The sequence below is a fragment of the Salmo trutta genome, chromosome 40 (assembly GCF_901001165.1).
Source record: "Salmo trutta chromosome 40, fSalTru1.1, whole genome shotgun sequence".
NCBI classification, from domain to species: Eukaryota; Metazoa; Chordata; class Actinopteri; order Salmoniformes; family Salmonidae; genus Salmo; species Salmo trutta.
In genome coordinates, this window is record NC_042996.1 from 9,133,094 (window position 1) to 9,139,093 (window position 6,000).

Consider the following 6,000-nt stretch of genomic DNA (forward strand, 5'->3'; position numbering starts at 1 on the left):
GAAAGCAAAACATTAGATTATGTCAGCAGAGTGCCCAGCCAGAAAAAATCAGACACCCATTTTTCAAGCTAGCATATCATGTCACATAAACCCAAACCACAGCTAAATGCAGCACTAACCTTTTATGATCTTCATCAGATGACACACCTAGGACATTGTGTTATACAATACATGCATGTCTGTTCAATCAAGTTCATATTATATCAAAAACCAGCTTTTTACATTAGCATGTGACGTTCAGAAAAAGCATAACCCCCGCAAACTTCCGGGGAATTTACTAACAGTTTGCTAAATTACTCACGATAAACGTTCACAAAAAGCATAACAATTTTTTAAAGAATTATAGATACATTACTCCTCTATGCACTCGATATGTCCGATTTTAAAATAGCTTTTCGGATGAAGCACATTTTGCAATAATCTAAGTACATAGCCCGGCATCACAGGGCTAGCTATTTAGATACCCGGCAAGTTTAGCCTTCACCAAAATCACATTTCCTATAAGAAAAATGTTCTTACCTTGCTTGTTCTTCGTCAGAATACACTGCCAGGACTTCTACTTCAATAACAAATGTAGGTTTGGTCCCAAATAATCCATCGTTATATCCAAACAGCGACGTTTTGTTCGTGAGTTCTAGACACTATCAGAATGCTTCTTCACGGTGTAGCGCATGGCGCATTGGCGTGTCAAAAATGTCTAAATATTCCATTGCCGTACTTCGAAGCATGTCAACCGCTGTTTAAAACCAATTTTTATGCCATTTATCTCGTAGATAAGTGATAATATTCCGACCGGGAGTATGCATTGAGCCTAAACAGCCGAATAAAATTTCTCCTCAGGAGCGACTCGTGCACGCGCCTCATTCAAAGGTCCTTTGAGCAGCCACTTACAAAAGGTGATAATGTGTTTCAGCCTGAGGCTCCCTCGTAAACCTTCAGTTATTTCCCGGGCTCTGAGAGCCTATTGGAGCCCTGGGAATTGTCACGTTACAGCTAAGATCCTTACTTTTCAATAAAAAGATGCAAGACGCACGACTCCTTGTCAGACAGGGTACTTCCTGCTTGAAACCTTGTCAGGTTTTTGCCTGCCATAGGAGTTCTGTTATACTCACAGACACCATTCAAACAGTTTTAAAAAATTCAGAGTGTTTTCTATCCAAACCTGAACAATAATATGCATATTCTAGCTTCTGAGTTGGTGTAGGAGGCAGTTAAAAATGGGAACATATTTTTTCCAAAATTCTCAATACTGCCCCCTATCCTCAAAAGGTTATGTAGAGGTTATGTGTTCTCATGATAGTTCTGGTATTGTTATGTAGAGGTGCTGTGTTCTCATGATAGTTCTGGTATTGTTATGTAGAGGTGCTGGGTTCTCATGATAGTTCTGGTATTGTTATGTAGAGGTGCTGGGTTCTCATGATAGTTCTAGTATTGTTATGTAGAGGTGCTTAGTTCTCATGAGAGTTCTGGTATTGTTATGTAGAGGTGCTGTGTTCTCATGATAGTTCTAGTATTGTTATGTAGAGGTGCTGTGTTCTCATGATAGTTCTGGTATTGTTATGTAGAGGTGCTGGGTTCTCATGAAAGTTCTAGTATTGTTATGTAGAGGTGCTGTGTTCTCATGATAGTTCTGGTATTGTTATGTAGAGGTGCTGGGTTCTCATGATAGTTCTAGTATTGTTATGTAGAGGTGCTTAGTTCTCATGATAGTTCTGGTATTGTTATGTAGGGATGCTGTGTTCTCATGATAGTTCTAGTATTGTTATGTAGAGGTGCTGGGTTCTCATGATATTTCTAGTATTGTTATGTAGAGGTGCTGTGTTCTCATGATAGTTCTAGTATTGTTATATAGAGGTGCTGTGTTCTCATGATAGTTCTGGTATTGTTATGTAGAGGTGCTGTGTTCTCATGATAGTTCTGGTATTGTTATGTAGAGGTGCTTAGTTCTCATGATAGTTCTAGTATTGTTATGTAGAGGTGCTGGGTTCTCATGATAGTTCTAGTATTGTTATGTAGAGGTGCTGGGTTCTCATGATAGTTCTAGTATTGTTATGTAGAGGTGCTTAGTTCTCATGATAGTTCTAGTATTGTTATGTAGAGGTGCTGTGTTCTCATGATAGTTCTGGTATTGTTATGTAGAGGTGCTGTGTTCTCATGATAGTTCTGGTATTGTTATGTAGAGGTGCTGTGTTCTCATGATAGTTCTAGTATTGTTATGTAGAGGTGCTGGGTTCTCATGATAGTTCTGGTATTGTTATGTAGAGGTGCTGTGTTCTCATGATAGTTCTAGTATTGTTATGTAGAGGTGCTGTGTTCTCATGATAGTTCTAGTATTGTTATGTAGAGGTGCTGTGTTCTCATGAGAGTTCTGGTATTGTTATGTAGAGGTGCTGGGTTCTCATGATAGTTCTGGTATTGTTATGTAGAGGTGCTTAGTTCTCATGAGAGTTCTGGTATTGTTATGTAGAGGTGCTGGGTTCTCATGATAGTTCTGGTATTGTTATGTAGAGGTGCTGGGTTCTCATGATAGTTCTGGTATTGTTATGTAGAGGTGCTGTGTTCTCATGATAGTTCTGGTATTGTTATGTAGAGGTGCTGATTCTCATGAGAGTTCTGGGTATTGTTATGTAGAGGTGCTGGGTTCTCATGATAGTTCTGGTATTGTTATGTAGAGGTGCTGGGTTCTCATGAGAGTTCTGGTATTGTTATGTAGAGGTGCTGTGTTCTCATGATAGTTCTAGTATTGTTATGTAGAGGTGCTGGGTTCTCATGGGACTTCTGGCATGCTATGTTTCAACACAACCCACTGCAAGGGCCTTTAACTCAATTTGTCTCGGTGTAATCCTACCACAGGAGCTGGCATCCCAACGGGAAATGTTGTGTGTGTGTGTGTGTGTGTGTGTGTGTGTGTGTGTGTGTGTGTGTGTGTGTGTGTGTGTGTGTGTGAATGTGATTTAATAATTTTTCTTCCCCATTTTATGTTTCTCAGTTTAGTTAGAAAAGCAATGGTAGATACAGTAGTCGCAATAGATCCATGATAGTTATAATGCCAATATGATACTGATGAGATCAATTTGTTTCAGACCATTTCTGTCGATCCATCTGAAATTAGATATATGAGCATGTACATATTTATACTGAACAAAAGTATAATTGCAACATGCAACAATTTCAGGGATTTTACTGAGTTACAGTTCATATGAGGAAATCAGTCAATTGAAATAAATACATTAGGCCCTAATCTATGTATTTCACATGACTGGCAATACAGATATCAAAAGCTTTGATTAGGGAATTCTAAATTCCAACAGAACAAAGTGTATAAATCAATATCAAATATTTCAATGCCCTTGGACATGGGAAAAATGGGTCACCTTTTTTTAACACAAATGCTACCTGATTCAAAAAAGTATCAAGTTTGACCAACATTTGCTTCATGCAGCGCGACACATCTCTTTTGCATAGTGTTCATCAGGCTGTTGATTGTGGCCTGTGGAATGTTGTCCCTCTCCTCTTCAATGGCTGTGCAAAGTTGCTGGATATTTGGATATATTTGAACATGCTGTCATACACGTCAATCCAGAGTATCCCAAACATGCTCAGTTGGTGACATGTCTGGTGAGTATGCAGGCCATGGAAGAATTGAGACATTTTCAGCTTCCAGGAATTGTCTACAGATCCTTGCGACATGGGGCCGTTTAGGATGAATGGCACGATAATGGGCCTCCGGATCTCGTCACAGTAGCTATCAAATTGTCATCATAAAATGCAATTGTGTTCGTTGTCCGAAGCTTATGCCTGCCCATACCATAGCTCCATCGCCACCGTGGGGCACTCGTTGACATCAGCATACTGCTCGCCCACACAACGCCATATAGGTGGTCTGCTGTTGTGTGGCCAGTCATACGTACTGCCAAATTCTCTAAAACAACATCGGAGGTGGCTTATGGTAGAGAAATTAACATGAAATTCTCTGGTAACAGCTCCCTCAAAACTTGAGATATCTGTAGCATTGTGCTGTATGACAAAACTGCACATTTTAGAGTGGCCTTTTATTGTCCCCAGTACAAGGTGCACATGTGTAATGATGATCATGCTGTTTAATCAGCTTCTTGATATACCACACCTGTAAGGTGGATGGATTACCTTGGCAAAGGATAAATGCTCACTAACAGGGATGTAAACAAATTTGCTCAAAACATTTGAGAGAAATAAGCTTATTGTGAGTATGGAACATGTCTGGGATCTTTTATTTCAGCTCATTGAACATGGGACCCACACTTTACATGTTGTGTTTATATTTTTGTTCAGTGTACCTTTTTCTTTGGATCATGTGGTTTAACTACTTGGGTACCCCCAACTAAGAATTCAGGCAACACTAAATCTAGGTCATATCTAGAAAAGATTCCCATGTGGTAACGGTTGGAATTTGCAGATACTGGATGCCTGCTGGGTCTGTTTTGTTACACCTCAGCATTTGATTGGTCCATTAAACATAGGATCACAGGTGTTTTACAGGAACTGATTGACCTCCACAAGGCTGGAGAGGAGACCATGAACAGCTCAGATGTGGTTGCTTCAGATATAGTTGCTTACATGTGAATCACTCTATTTCTTTCCGTCAGGTAAAGATAATCTTTAACCAACGGATCCTCCTGAAGAGCTATGTCAGCTCACACAAGCCCTGGCAGGGATCCAAATGAGAGCGCAGCACGCTGCAGTTAAATCACATCTGAAATCATCACTGTCACTGTAATGTAGGCTGTGACAAACAGCATTTTCCATCTCACATCCAGCATTGTTTTTTTTTGCGTGATCGTTATTTATTTGATGACACATGGGATTGATGCAGGCAATATAAACAGAAAAAGGAACGTTTCAAGCAGGGCTCGTTCTAATTGAAATGCGTTCCAGATGAGTCAGAGTTCTCAATCACATTGTGCGTGTCAAGGCATGTGTTGGGGGGGGGTCAAGGCGTGTGTTGGGGGGGTCAGGGGGTGTGTTGGGGGGGTCAAGGTGTGTGTTGGGGGGGGGGTCGGGGGGTTGGGGGGATCAGGAGGTGTGTTGGGGGGTCAAGGCGTGTTGGGGGTGTGTTTGGGTGTGTTGGGGTGTGTTGGGGGTCAGGGGGAGTGATGGGGGGTCAAGGCGTGTTGGGGGGGTCGGGGTGTGTTGGGGGTCAAGGCGTGTGTTGGGGGGGTCGGGAGGGTGTTGGGGGATCAGGGGTTGTGCTGGGGGGTCAAGGGCGGGTTGGGTGTGTTGGGGGGGTCAAGGCGTGTGTTGGGGGTCAGGGGATGTGTTGATGTGGTCAGGGGCTGAGTTGGGGGAGTGTATTGGGGGGGTCAGGGGGTGTGTTGGGGGGGGTCAAGGCGTGTGTTGGGGGTCAGGGGGTGTGTTGATGTGGTCAGGGGCTGAGTTGGGGAGTGTATTGGGGGGTCAGGGGGTGTGTTGGGGGGGGGTCAAGGCGTGTGTTGGGGCTCGGGGGTTGTGCTGGGGGGTCAAGGCATGTTGGGTGTGTTGGGGGGTCAAGGCGTGTTGGGGGGGTTTGGGTGTGTTGGGGGTCAGGGGGAGTGAGTGGGGGGGGTCAAGGCTTGTTGGGGGGGGTCCGGGGGTGTTTTGGGGGGTCAAGGCGTGTGTTGGGGGGTCGGAGGGTGTTGGGGGATGCAGGGGTTGTGCTGGGGGGTCAAGCCGTGTTGGGGTGTGTTGGGGGGGTCAAGGCGTGTGTGGGGGTCAGAGGGGGTGTGTTGATGTGGTCAAGGGCTGAGTTGGGGAGTGTATTGGGGGGTCAGGGGGGTGTGTTGAGGGGGTCAAGGTTGTGTTGGGGGTCAGGGGGTGTGTTGATGTGGTCAGGGGCTGAGTTGGGGGAATGTATTGGGGGGGTCATGGTGGTGTGTTGGGGGGGTCAAGGCGTGTGTTGGGGGCTCGGGGGGGTTGTGTTGGGGGGTCAAGGCATGTTGGGGGTGTGGGGGGTCAGGCATTTGTTGGGGGTCAGGGGGGGGTGTG